This window comes from Parasteatoda tepidariorum, chromosome X1 (assembly GCF_043381705.1).
Source record: "Parasteatoda tepidariorum isolate YZ-2023 chromosome X1, CAS_Ptep_4.0, whole genome shotgun sequence".
Lineage (NCBI taxonomy): Eukaryota > Metazoa > Arthropoda > Arachnida > Araneae > Theridiidae > Parasteatoda > Parasteatoda tepidariorum.
The window spans coordinates 35,432,109-35,447,814 of record NC_092214.1 but is presented as its reverse complement, the minus strand read 5'-3'; the positions used below and the strand labels follow the sequence as shown (position 1 = coordinate 35,447,814).

Sequence of the window (15,706 nt, the reverse complement as noted above, 5' to 3'; positions counted from 1 at the left end):
TTATAGCTCTATTGTTCCCAAACATTTAATATTTATAGATTTTTTTATATTTATTTTATTCACTCAGTGCCAAACGTTAAAAAAATATGTATTCTTAATATTTTTATACGAAATGTACTTCTAATGTTGCTCAACTTGCAAACTATTGTAAAGAAATAACTGTTACTACAGATATCCTGCTGAAGCTATAGAAAATCTAAACTTCTATTCAAGGAGGTTTTTGTCCATAATATAAAAGTATGGGGAAATTCTGTTTCAATTTATAACATTTTAAGTTTTGCTCAACCTTCAAACTATTTCTGTAAAATAATTTGTTGTTGCAACACAATTTCGCTGCAGCTTGTGCTCTAAAACGTTTGTTTATTGCCGAGTCTCTAGTAACTTTTACAAAATAATAGAAGAACTTTGTTTTAACTTTTCATATTTCTATGATTTCAAATTTTGTACAATTTGGAAGCTATTGTTGTAAAATAATATGATGTTGCTGAGATTCCTTTTCAATTTAGGCACTAGCGCAGGGAATATGGGGTAAACATCTCCGAATTTTTTTTTCAAAGTTAATTTAAGTTACTACAACTGAAGTTATGTTACATCTCAAGTTTTTTTCTTTATTCGATGCAGCATTTTAAACTTCTTTTGTCAAAAAATCTTTAATTTTAAGAATACGTGAACAAAAGCACTTAATATACTCACTTATTTTTAGATACTAAATAAAACTTTACTTTAGAATAGTTAGATTAAATGCAATTATTTTTAGCAAAAGAAGATAGAGCGCATTTTTAACATAATCATTATGCTTTTTGAGAAGTTTATGCTAAATAAACGTGAGTACTAAATAATTGTTTTTAAATAATTCTTTAATATTTTTGAGTACTAAATAATTATTTTAAATAATTGTTTAGTACCTTTGAGCATTAAATTATAATTTTTAAATTATTGCTTAGCACTTTTGAGTACGAAATAATTATTTTGAAATAATTAAAGATCTAATCTAAATTCTCTCAATAATATTTTCATGAAAAATTTTATTTTATACATAGGTTGTACTTATGAAATAGAAATTAAATTTAAAATCAGCAAATAATTAAAAAATTGGGATAATTTACATAGCTATATTTCTAAACAGCGTTTTTTTTTTTTTTGAAATTTTAAATTATTGCTTATTTTTATTATTATTATTATTATATTAAATTATTATTATTATTGCCTTTTCCTGATCTGAAAATTTGTCTAAATGCTGTCCTATTACTGTTTTTTTTAAACTGGCAATAATAGGTTATTTGGTTCTATTATTCCGAAAAAAAATTAAGAAATACTGCACCTCACAACATTTTTGAATAGAAATAGCCTAAATTTAAAAACATAGATCGCTAAATATACAAATTATTCTGAATGATTTGTTTATCCATAAGTAATTAATTGCATGTGATTTACGAAGAAAAATTTGTTTTCAGTCATTTATTGGATATAAAATTCAGTCTGAATTTTCGTGCTGTAATTTCAATGCTCGTTAATAATAAAGATATAAATAAAACACATTTAAATACTTATTTCTCTATTCTACTTTAACTTTCATTTTGACAAGTTTTTTTAACAGGTTTTTTGTTTCATTCTGCTATTTGCATTAAATATTTTTTTCCTTGAAATATGTTTGATCGTTTGCTTTAAAAAAAGCTATTAAATGACAGCAAAAAAACGCTTAGGTTTTTTTTTTATCATTTAAACAAAAATTCTTTTATTAAAGAATTTTTATTATTAACTCTTTTCACCTCCATCGCTCTTTGATATGTCCTTTTTTGCAAGCTTCACAAAAAAGAAACAGAAAAAAGGCCGGTTTTTCTGTATTCTATTAACGGAATCAAGTGTTCTGTCTCGAGTCACACTCAACAATTCAACATTCAAAAAGAGTGAATACAATTTCCAACAAGAAACGTATGATTGATTAATTTATTGCATCTTTTAACAAGAGAGTTACACAAATTATAAATAACCATAAATTACGACCACCTGGCACTCTGTATGAAAACCATATCACAATTCCACAGTATGAGTCATATCACAATAACTTCATTCAAAGAAATTGAAGGTATTTTACTTTTAGTATTTGGCAACACCAAAGGAAATAATAGTTTGAATAATTCCATTTAAGCTTTTTCGAAATCAAATCACTAAAGCTACAAGTACACTGTTATAAATTTTCGTAAAAAAAATTTAGCTAGCATTTCATTTAATTGTTTTTTAACCATAACTTTTTATTCAAACAAAAGAATCAAATAACTACAAAAAAGGTGATATTTAAACTGTTATCAGTGAGAAAAACTGTTTATTGACTGTTTTTACTTAAGGCTGTGTTTCAAAGGCATCGTCGTAATAGGAAATTATTCTTTTTTGCGAATAATGTATAAGTTTTATAGCTGCCGTGAGTTTGCAACTGTTGCTATTGACTGTTTTTACTTAAGGCTGTTTTTCGAAGGCATCGTCGTAATATGAAATGATTCTTTTTTGCGAATAATATATAAGTTTTATAACTGCCGTGAGTTTGCAACTGTTGCTATTGACTGTTTTTACTTAAGGCTGTTTTTCGAAGGTATCGTCGTAATATGAAATGATTCTTTTTTGCGAATAATGTATAAGTTTTATAACTGCCGTGAGTTTGCGACTGTTACTATTGACTGTTCTTACTTAAGGCTGTTTTTTGAAAGCATCGTCCTAACATGAAATGATGTTTTTTTGCGAGTAATGTATAAGTTTTATAACTGCCGTGACTTTGCAATTGTTACTCATGATTATTAGGTCAAGTTTAGCCTATTTAAAACCAACGCTGTCTCCGCTTATTTTGAAAATGGCGCAAAACGTCAATATGGAGAAAAGCCACAGTTTTTTGAAAATGAAAAGCGTTGGTGATCTAATTTTTTGACACCACCTCAAACTTCAGAACTGTTTTAGAGTTCAGACGGAGCAGTTATTTTAAAACTCCTCTCAAATTTGTTAATTTATATTATTAAACTTATTGTTTTCACAATGTGTGCTCTAAATTCTGGCTTAATGTACACTGTTAAAATTTTCATTCTCAAACTATGGTAAAATAACTGGCAGCTGCCTGTCCATCCGATAAACCGTAAAATTTACGGTAAAGAACATTTTTTTTCCTTTACGATTTTGAAACCATTTACAAGAAGTATGGTTTTAAAACTATACGTTTTTTTAACCATTTACAACTAGTATTTTTCAGAAACGTAAAAAAAAATAATAATTATTATTCAACTAGACACAGGATCTCGGCTTTTTGTAAAGTAATGGACATTGGAGAGTGCCGGATACTGGAAATTCTTCATGTGTTGAAGGGAGTGGTGGAAATATTGTGGTGTCAACACTAGGACTCGAACTCCAGTTCTGCCGGTCATGAGTTTGACAGATAAGGCCGCTCGGCTATGATATGTACCTAGTTGAAAGGAACTAAGTAGCTTCATTAGTTGGTTCTAGTTGGTGGAGTTAAAATTCTGGTTGTTTAACCGTATTAGGTGAAAGCAGTTAATAAACAGTTTTCCTCAAACTTAACAATTTGATTTCCATTTTATTTATGGTTATTTGACTGTTTTGATTAAATATGGTAAAATAACCATTCAACAAACTGTTATTTAACCATTTTTTCCGATAAATTTCTAACAGTGTACCAAAAGTCAACCTCTACAAATATTTAATATTCCATTTCATTATGACAAGTCAGCGTTTTTAAACTGGTTTTTGCTTCGTTCTGCTATTTGCATAAAGTAAATATTTTCTTGAGAATATATAGGTGATCATTTGCTTTCAAAAAATCACTTAAGTAATAAGAAAAAAAAGACACTGAAGTGAAATCAAACTTGAATTTTTTTCATTAAAGAATGTTTGTGATTCACTCTCTTCACCTCCATCACTCTTCGATATATCCTTTTTTGTAAGTTTCACAAAAAAGGATAAGTTTCACAAAAAGTAGCGCAAAACGTCAATATGGAGAAAAGCCGCAGTTTTTTTGAAAATGAAAAGCATTGGTGATCGAATTTTTTGACACTATCTCAAACTTCAGAACTGTTTTAGAGCTCAGACGGAGCTGTTATTTTAAAACTCTTCTCAAATTTGTCAATTTTTATTATTAAATTTATTGTTTTCACAATGTGTGCTCTAAATTCTGGCTTAATATACCAAATGCCAACTTTTACAAATATTTAATATTCTATTCTATTATAACAAGTCAGCATTTTTAAACAGGTTTCGTTCTGCTATTTGCATAGAGTAAATTTTTTCTTAAGAATACATAGGTGATCATTTGCTTTCAAAAAATCACTTAAGTAATAAAAAAAGACACTGAAGTGAAATCAAACTTGAATTTTTTTCATTAAAGAATGTTTGTGATTCACTCTTTTCACCTCCATCACTCTTCGATATATCCTTTTTTGTAAGTTTCACAAAAAAATGAGACGGAAAAAAAAAGGCCGGTCTCTCTGTCTTCTATTATCGCATTTGTTCTAGTGTGACTCAGAAACGCGCTGAAATGAAGTGTTCAGTCTCGAGTCACGTTGAACATTTCAATTTTATTTCGTCGTTTTTCAAAGAAGATGCCGAAAGACTTTCTTTTTTATTAAGAAACTACAATCCCTCCCTCCTTCTTTGCCCACATTCTTGAAAAATTTCTTAAAGAAAGAAAGTTAATGATACGTTGAGAGAAAATTCTGAGCAACGTGCGCTTTTTGTACCTAAGAAGGAAAAAAAACATTTTTTTTATGAGATATGAAGTTGAATTAAAACGCAGGTGGATATGCATCATTAATTGCATGTTAGACTGGAAAGTTAGCCACTGTATGAAAATATTAAATAAACTGTCCATGAATATAATTTCATTTCTTTGTGTAAAATGAAATTATAGGATTTAATAGAAAAAAATACGTAAAGGGAGATTGAAAAGGGAGATGACTGTAATTTTATTGAGTATAGATACCTGAAAAATAACTCTATCCCATAAAGCAATATAACCCCATACAGTTTTATACCCTTAAAGGAACTGTAGAAAACAGACGGGGTATATTCTTCTTGTATAAGGGTTTCTTAAACGATGTAAAAACCGGACTTTTGGACGGAAAAATTTTCTCTTAAGTTTTCTATAAAGAAAGATGAAAGGCTTGGGCTTTTATTGTTATATCTTTTTTTCTTTCTTTTTTTTTATTTTAAAGTCTCGTCCCTTCTAAGGATAAATTGTATGGTCTCCACGTTGAATTCATCGTGTTTTATATATCTATACTCTCATGGACAAAAAAAATTAGCACACCAAAAAGGAGTTGTCAAAATGAAAAGAAATTTTACATACGTTAGGACTACTTTGATATGAGTAAATGATTAGAAATAAGTAAATGATTAGAAATTAGTAAATGATAAGTAAATGATTGGAAAAACGGTAATCTTTAATTTTCTAATCATTTACCTATATCAAAGTAGTCATTACGTATGTGAAATTTCGTTTCATTTTGACGTTCATTTTCGTTTCATTTTATACAAGGGGTGATCAAATGAAAAGGTACGAAACGACATGGTGGGTACAAATGTAGACTTCATTCAAAATATACACCATAGGCCTGAGCACAACGATCCCACTGATGAACAAGCCGCAGGATTCCTTGTTCCCTGAATTCTTGTGGCCGTGACGAGACCCAGTCCTTTACAGCATCCTTGAGTACGTCGTCCGAGTTGAAGAGCTTCCCTTTCAGGTGTTTCTTCAGTGGACCAAACACATGGAAATCGCAGGGTGACATGTCCGGACTGTAGAGCGGATGGTCCAACGTCTCCCACTTGGACTTGGCCAGTTCCATGTGTGTGACTCTGGAGACGTGTGGACGGGTGTTATCATGGAGCAGAACCACACCCTCCGTGAGCAGACCCGGTCTTTTGTTCCTGATGGACCTGCGTAGGCATCAGAGTGTCTCACAGTACACATCGGAGTTGATGGTTTTTCTGTGCTCGAGGAAATCGGATAACACCTCGCTGCTCCTCAATCGTCGAATTTTGAAAAGCGAACGCCATCCTGTCCTCATACGGACTGTCGCATCATTTGGACGTTGCTTTTGATAAGAGCCTCTGCTCTTTCCTGCTCATGCGGGCACCCGCGCATGCTCCGATCTCAGTCAGAGACTCTAATCGCATCCCGAGATGTCTTGCTACGTTCTCCCATAGCGGAATATGCAAATATTTAACTGTTACGCTTTTACGTCGTTTCGAACCTTTTCATTTGATCACCCCTTGTATATATGTGAAAATAAACCAAGAACCAATCACATAACGGTAAATAGAAATTGTGGTAATCCGATGCTGACTTCATTAAAAACAGAGACAGCAAGAAAAAAATATCATGGTAGCCAGAAACGGGGTTTCAGCAAAAATACACAATTGAAATTTATCGCCAAACCAAGGGGCCCCCTGATTCTTCACTAGAAGCTTTTTTCCTTGCTGGAAGAGTTTTTAAACAACTATCTAACAATCAAACATAACATAATTGAATATGATGACTAAATGGGAGATATCTTTATATAAGTTTTATGCTTTGCTATATGATTGGAACTAACTGCGACAGTTAAATGGTACAGCGAGATAACGCCGTTATCTCTGTTTTTTAGATTCTTTTGCTAAGGAAAATAATAAAGTAACAGTTTAAGTGTTTTACACTTGAAGCAATGCGACGATTTTAAACTATAGAATTATCTGGGCTTAGAACAGACAAATAGCTTAAATATTTAAAAGTTATTAAGTTTTTTTGAAAATCGCCAATTTGGCAACATTTTTACACCTTGATGAAAATTGTCAAAATCACTCATGTATTCTCAGTTTTTGCAAATGTTTATGAGCCTAGGTAAGGTAACATTGAAGTAAGTTTTTAAATATTGAAAAATTAGACCACAAACGCATTTCATTTTCACTAAACTGTGACTTTTCTCTATATTGACATTTTGCTCCATTTTCAAAATAAGCGTAGACATCGCCGACTTTAGAGAAGCTTAACTTTACTTAACAGTCATGAGTAACAGTTATAAAAATAGCATATTATTCGCAAAAAAAAAAAAAGCANTATATATATATATATATACTGTAAGAAATTTCTCGAAAAAAAATTTTAAATAACAATTTACAGATTTTGCGGATGATGCACCTTTTAATCTGTAATTTTTTTGAAACGATGCAAACAATCGCCATCAGCTGAACCCTTCAATTTTGACTTTAAAAAACTGTAAACATACTAAATAAATTAGGTTTAAAAACGAATGATGATTTAAATTAGAGAATGATACAAAGAAAGAATCATATAAAAAGAATAATACAATAGTTTAGAAATAATATAATAGTTTCGTGTTATAGTTTAACTTAAAATTACGTAAACTTTAATTGCGATTTACTCTTAAATATGCTTTATTTGTTTAAGATTTAGGAAATAATTTCATTTCAAAGCTGTACTTCAGTTTCAGTTCAAAATTTATGCAAACATGCACAACGTTCTGAAATTTCGAAAGCAAGTATATTAAATTAGTTAACGTGTTTTGCGTAAAATTATAAGGTTATGTATTCCTTAAATTTCCTTTAATTGCGTTTCACACGAAAGATTTTAAACTGCAGTTGAAATGAAATGCACGAAAAAGGGAAACATTTTAAGCAATTTTTCGTTCAAAATAAATAAAATAAGTAAGATTCATAAGTTCTGTAAAGCTCTCTGGATCCATAAAATGTTTTTTTCCCTTTCATTCTGTAACTTAATTAGTCTGATTCTCTAATGACTGTTTCTTAATTAGTCTAGCCTCTGTCAGATAGTCTCTTCTATTTTGTGACACAATACTTCCCGGATGGAGTAATTTGACAATAACGTGTATACAAAAATCTGATGAATCAAGAAAATAGTGATAAACCTTTATTGCTGCAATGCCGTTTTAAATTTACTCATAAATTGAATATGTAGAGAAACATGCATGATCAATTGTATGATCAAACAAAATTATTTTTCATCAATAATGCAATTTTTTTTCATGTATTTGATTATTAAAGAATTAAGATACAATATTAAGTTCACGCAAATCGGTATAGTTTTTGAATAAAGTTTAGCATTCAAGAAAAATTTCAAACAAAACAATTTTGTAAGAAAAGTTTGTAAGTTCCAGAAAACGTGGAAGCTAAGCTTAACATATTTTTCACCAAAGCTAAGTAAAAGAAAAGCAAACTAAATTGCCTACATACACTGTTTTACCAAAACAGTATCTAACAATGTGTCATTTTCTTTCTTCCTTCAAAATAAAAATTGCAGTTTATGATAAAATTCAACTTTTTAAGTATTTTAAAAAAGAAAAAAATGAATAACATTATTTTATAACCTTAAAATCTGTTTTTAAACAGAATTTCCACTTTATTGATAAATGACACTCCTCTGGCAGATTATTTTCGGATAAAATACAATATTTACAAAAATTGTTGCAATTTTTTTCCCATTTGTATCTTTTTTTTACAAAACTCATATTTTATCATATTTTTTTTGAACTCATATCTATTTAAAAATAAATGATAAGCGTATATTTAAACAAAAAAAATGACGTAAAGTTAATTTTCTGTTGAAACAGATTAACAGATATGGATTAAAAATACAATAAAAAAATAATTCAAACATAGATTTACTTAGTATATGACTTCAGAAACCATACTTACGTAATTATAATTAATATTAGAAATTACTTAATAACTATCATTAGAAAGATGCAGTCATGGAAGGCTACTATAAACTGTCTTTTTTATAGATACCTTCAAATTTCAGCATATTACTTATAAAATAATGCACATTTTATTAAAAAATAATATGTTATATTTTATGAAAATTCAGAAATATTACTTTTATAAAATTTGACTGCTGGCACAATTTAGTACTTAAATAAATAAAACTTTTACCTGTAATAGACCAGTAGTTCCAGAGTTTTCATGTGCAAATTGGCAAGCATCCATCATCTGATAGATCTATTTATAACAGATTAAACAGTTAAAATAAGCAACATATGCCTGAAATCGACTTTTAAATTAAACATACATTCATGGTTGAAGCTGCAGTAGCTCAAGAGATATATTGCAAGCCTCCCAATGATCTGACCCAGGTTCGAATCCCAGCGATGACTGGTCGATACGAACTTTGCTCACGGACCCACTCTGACCATAGAGTTAGCGTAATATATCCTAAGTGGCAGACGGATTATGTGTCAATCCCCCTGCAACCGAGCTAATCGTGGGAGATTATTCTTTCCATGTTACGCAAATGAGGTTTAGTTCCATCAAAAATTCCTCCAAGAACACTAGTTTATCCCAATGCTTAATCCAGAGCTGCGACGGCTATGGGGATAGAGCATTCACCTTCAATGAGGTGAACCAGGTTCGAATCCCAGCGAAGGCCGGTCGGTACGAATTCCGCATCTGGCTTGCATCGACCACAGTGCTGACGTTAAATATCCTCAGTGGTAGACGGATCATGAGTTAGAGTCCCCTTGCCATTAGGCTAATCGTGGTAAGTTTTCCTCTCCATGTGACGCAAATGCGGGTTAGTTCCATTAAAAAATCCTCAACGAAGGTAAATTTCTCCCATTACTTGATCCAAGAGTTTTCTTGTTTTCGGGATTATGTTCAAAATCGCAAGGCTTTGGAGCTGAATATTAGTAGTCATAAACCCGAAAAATTGGGTCGGCTGTTCAACGACGATTATAAAATAAAATAAAATGCTTAATCCAGGAGTTCCCTTGTCTACTGAGTTTGGTTCAACAAGGCTACGGACTTGATCATTGATAGTAGTAAACCCATAAATATGTCGGCTGTTCATAGCCAGTATCAAATATAGCCAGTTCAAATATTATTTTTACTAATGTATAAGTCAATCAAAAATCGTGCCTTTTTCTTTAGATTTCGGGAGGAAATAAATGTGAAAAAGTAATTCTTTTGCACAAACATTTTTCTTTTTAAAAACAGTATAAATAATCTACAGTGTAAACATTATCATATACTTATTCTTACTAAAAGATAATTATTATTGGACAAACTCTGAGGGGATAATCTTATGAATACTATTACATGTTTTAAATTTAATTTCCTTTTATTCTTGGAAATATTTCTAGATTACTTTCTGTGTGTCATTTATTAAATTCGACCAGTTTTAACTGGAAAAAATTGGACAAGAAGCATGTTTTGTTTGAAGTCTTTTCCTCGCTATTTTTTTTAAAATTTATTTCACAGATTTATCACTCTAATCCGCTTCAGGGTATAGACTAACGGCCTTTTCATCAAAAATTTGAAGCAATATTTTTCAGTTCTATTGAAAGATATCATTCAGCCACAGAATTCAATGAGATGTGGAACTTGATACAATTTTTTAATGTTCTCTTAAGTCGAGTTTTTCTTCATTTCTTTAAGAAGAAAGAAAGAAATAACTTGTCTTTTAATTAAAAATAAATCTGTCTGAATAATCTTTTCAAAAATTTTATATTTTTTAGTTTTAGTATTTGGAAGCGAAATAAAATAAGTTTTTCTATCGACATGAATATTATTCATATCGATAGAATATTGTTCATATCGATAGAAGATATCGACATGAATATTATTCAGATATCATTCAGCCACAGAATTCAATAAGATGTGGAACTTGATACAATTTTTTAATGTTCTCATAAGTCGAGTTTTTTTATTTCTTTAAGAAGAAAAAAAGAAATAACTTGTCTTTTAATTAAAAGTAAATCTGTCTGAATAATCTTTTAAAAATTTTATATTTTTCAGTTTTAATATTTGGAAGCGAAATAAAATAAGGTTTTCTATCGACATGAACATTATTCATATCGATAGAATATTATTCATATCGATAGAAGATATCGACTTTATTATTCAGATATCATTCAGCCACAGAATTCAAGGAGATGCGGAACTTGATACAATTTTTTAATGTTTTCATAAGTCGAGTTTTTTTTATTTCTTTAAGAAGAAAGAAAGAAAGAACTTGTCTTTTAATTAAAAATAAATCTGTCTGAATAATTTGTTAAAAATTTTATGTTTTTTAGTTTCAGTATTTGAAAGCAAAATAAAATAAGTTTTTCTATCGACATGAATATATATTCAAGTTATAAAATTTGAAAAGATGCTTGGTCGATCATAGCCGTAATTTATTTGAAATTTCAAGTTATATATTGAATCAAAATATAAACATTCTATTTAATCTAAATTAACCAGGAAAGTCTAGACTAGGGATTTCTAACTAACATGAGGTCGGGGGCTGCAATTAAAAGCACCAGTCAAATGCTGGCCCGTATAGGCCATATAATTTTATAATATAGGCCCGTATAGGCCCGTATAATTTTATATAGGACTCTTTTATGTTTGAAGGAACGTTAAATATTACTGTCAGCTTTTTATCAAGTTGTACAAAACAAAAGTATTGAATTACAAATTAAAATAAGTAGATTTTTAAAAATATTTAATTGCATATTAAAAAATTCTGGCAACAATAACTTTAATGTGCACCTATGCATCAAACAATTAACGTGAAACAGATATCAAATTGTTAAGATATAAAACTTAAAAGTATTTAAAACCCATATAGATTTTCTACGAAAATTGTCCGCAAAAAAATGACAACTAGTATATTTTGGCTCGCGGGTCACAAAAAAAAAGCTTCGCGAGCCAGATGAGGTCCGCTGGCCGCCAGTTGGAAACCCCTGGACTAGACTATTATTTGCGAAATCTTCAACGCTATCAAATATTGTAAACATACTTCCAGAGAATTTGATTTTTTTTTGAAAAAGAGAATAGTGTAAATTTTAAGCATTATGTGAAGAAATGGTACTGTTGGGTAAGAAAAATTCCCATTTTCGAAAAATGTGTAAATTAAGTAATTTTTCTTTTTACTAAAAATAAAATAAAATATTAAGAGTTGCAAATGCCTTGAACGAGAAAAAATATTTTTATTTTTCTAATTATATAGCCTCAAAACACTATAACGATGTTTACTTTGTTAATCGAAGTGAGAAAAATGCATTTAGTCGAAAGAAATTTTATAAAGCCTTACAATAGGGCTTAAAAAAATTGTTTGCAGTCACAAGTTTCTGAAAATCACTTTTTAATTATTTTTTTCTGTTGTTCAAAATTCACTAACGTCTTCTATTATGCAGAAGCTAAAGAAAGTATAGAGCCGGAGGCTTTTCTTGAGTTTTATTAATAATTTAAGGAAAACATATTTTTAAAGTTACAAATTCTTAGAAAAATTTCTTCGCTATATTCTTTGAACCGTTTTTAATCAAAAATAATACTAAGTAAATGTTATTTCCGGACTAATTGACGATCCTTTTAAAAAATTCCTTAGACTAAGATAACATAATATGAGATATTCTCTTCCTTATTTCAGATATCCTCTGCTAAATTGATCATTTCAATGCATTGATAAATACATAACCTTTTCCTACCTCATTGTTTCCAAAAACTATTTTTCAGTTGTGTAAATAACATATATTCGCGGCATTGCTGGCATATAACAGTACTTACGCATACTACTGTGGCGTAACTACCACTACGATTATTAAGCATCAATTCACTGGTATATAAGGCATGCTAACTTGATTCAGTCACGAGGTACCTTTTGATAGATGAAGATTGCCATTGTCGATAACTCCTCCCTCCACATTGGTGACTTACGGACGTGATATGATCACGCCTATCTTGACAGTAACGCCTACTTCGATGGATGATCCACATTGAACAGTTGACTTGCTACTTGTGACTGCGACATTATCCACCTCCTCGCGCTGTTGCTACTCAGTCTCGTCTCGATCATACACAACGTCAGCCTGCATAGACTCGACTGCTAAATGCAACTCAGGAGTGACTACGACAGTGAAGTTAATACATCTCTCACATTCAGCACTCAAAAACCCGGTGACCTTAATCCAGCTCTCTCGGTCTTTCACAAATACAGCAACAAGTGGTATTCGTTCATCGAATTCTATCCCTGATAAAATACTGGTGGGGGAGTATTGTGACGTAACTACAACTACGATTATTAATCATCAATTCACTGGTATATAAGACATGCTAACTTGATTCAGTCACGAGGTACCTTTTGATAGATGAAGGTTGGCATTGTCGATAACTCCCCTCCCACACTACCTTTAGCGAGGAAGTGGACTAGTTCTACTGAACGTCAAAGCTATATATTCGAATTTTTCGATTAGAATCAATTTTTATATTCGAATCAATTCTATATATATATACTGTGGATTCTTCTGAAGGTATTTAGTTGACTCCTGAACAGAATTTTTATTCCTGTTTTTTTTCTTATGTTATAGGAAAACTGCGTTTTGTGGGATTAGGTCTAAACCCTATCAAGAACCTGATGGAAGGTCTCGATATGGTTCATATCTTTGCTCTGGGCAAGCCAGTTCACTCGATAAACGTTCAGACGTTATCTTGCTAGACGTCAGACCCAGTTCCAACCACAGATCCTTCAATCGTCGCTCCAAAAGACCCATTTCCATATACTCACGATCTATTATTGAGGAGCTATGCACCTAGATTTTTGTAATCAAAGTCTTATTTATGAGTCGAATAAGAAAACCAAGCAGGAGTGTTTTTTTATGGATGGTATTTTTAGCTACAATAATCCCGAATGCATGTTAAAACTCGTGGAGTATGTATACGATTGGTTAAATGCTGTGCTTCAAAATTTATCTGGTGAGTTTCCGTTGGTCTGTCCCAGTTTCTTAAATTAGCCGACTTAGGATACATTCTGAAACTCACAGTTCAGCTTACTTTTTTGAATCAAGAAAGTCACTATCGATTTTGGGTAATCCAGCTCGTTAAATGTGCCCCTTAAATATGGGCCATTTCTGTGACACCCCGTCGTTTATCCTTTTCTCGAAAGCTTTACGGTGGTCTTCTTGGCAACATGTGACTGATGCCAAAGATGTTTGCTATACGATATTTTAGAGGGGAATGTGAAAGTTTTTTCAGGTAACGGTATTTGCAAAAGCTTCCAAATACTTATTGTTAAAATTTCTCCCAATACTCGATCCAGGAGTTCCCTTGTCTTTTGGATTGGGTTTAGAATTACTAGGCAACGGAGTTGAACATTAGCGGTCGTAAACCCAAAAATTGGGTCGGCTGTTCAACAACGATTATAAAACAAAATACTTATTGTTAGATTATACATTAAAATTATGAAGATGAATAGGATTATTATGCTCTTAAAATTACTGTTGAGTTTATTATTATTAGAAACTTAATGACGAAACAATTATTTGTAAAAAAAATAAAATTTATCCTACCAGTTAATTTAGAATTTATTGTTAGTATAACAAATAATGGAATGAAATTATTTTGATTGCATTTCAAAGCCAAAAAAAGACAACACCATTTGAGTTCGAAAAACACAAATAATGTCCTAAAAAGACTTCCCACAGCCTTTTACTTACAGAATGTTCTTTATTTTTGACCTGCAACTGTTTCTTCTTCTTTTTTTATGATTGAACATTTCCCAAAAGACAAAGTTCTTGTACGATGCGAAGAAGAGCCATTCTAGGACATTCAAACGCAGCAGAGACTAGGAGAAATGTTAGTGCAGAGGAAAAAGAAGTAAAAAGAAAAGAAAATATTTCGAAAATCAACATTTTTTATTTATTTCTATGAAAAAAGATGCTGAGGTGAGAAAAACTTGGCTTTGGTTGGATTTAACTTTTTATAGTGCTAGCAAGATATATAGGGCAAGAAATACAATTTTTTTGTATAAATAAACGTAACATGAACTTTCCGTTTGTGATATTCAGAATCCGAAGAGAGCCACTACCTAACTTTAAAGTTCATCCTAACAAAAAGGCTAACTCGAATGCCTATTACCTTACAAAAAGTCTAACTTTAATGTCCAGCTAAATTTCCTTTTTCGGTTTTGAAACCATTCTAGTTATAAATGGTTTTAAAAACGTGAAGGTTTAAAATGCTCCTTAATATAAACTTTACTGTTAATTACATAAACATACTGATGTAGGTTATTTTACTGTAATTTTAGAATCAAACTTCTAACACTGTACATGAAACTCAGAAATAGCATGGCATCCGTTCTCCCCTCTTGCTTAATATGTTCTTATATGCTCCCATTTGTGTTTATTTTGAATTTTTCTAGAATATTTGGTGATTTTTTGGTTACCGAAATTTCATTTGCGAATCGATTTTCGTTTCTTGTTCCTTTGGTTTTCCTCGTACTATTGTATTGATATATCATGCTTTGAAGCTATATTAGTTCCGCAGTGGACTGATCGTTAAGACACGGTTCCCAGCAGATCACCAAAGTTAAGCATCACTGACTGCGGTCAGTGTGCGGGTGGGTGACCACTTGGATCAGTCTGCGTAGGGTCCGAGGGTGTGCTGTATTGGTTCTCGTTAAACTGTGCTACTGTAAAGTGCTCGACTTCGCGTGCAGGTAGTTGGGCTACCGAAGCATGGGTGCCATCCCCTCTGCAGAGGATCAAAATTGTGATGGCATGTCTTCGGATCATCCTCAGGGATGCTTCCCAGACCGCCGCCAATAGCCCATTGTGCAGCTCTAGTGCGACGTAAATGAACTACAACAACAACATTGAAGCTATATTAATGCAATAACAGAGAGCATATACTCTACTCGTCGTGCACATATATATATATA

At 31.3% G+C, this 15,706-nt stretch overlaps 1 long non-coding RNA gene across 1 annotated transcript in view; it reads right to left on the bottom strand.

Moving 5' to 3' along the window:
• The window catches only part of LOC107448990 (uncharacterized), a 60,062-nt gene that overhangs the window by 12,333 nt on the left and 32,023 nt on the right, over positions 1-15,706 (bottom strand). The window contains exon 2 of the long non-coding RNA XR_001584728.3: positions 8,944-9,009. This is a non-coding gene — a long non-coding RNA (uncharacterized lncRNA). The remainder of the gene's footprint in view (positions 1-8,943; positions 9,010-15,706) is intronic.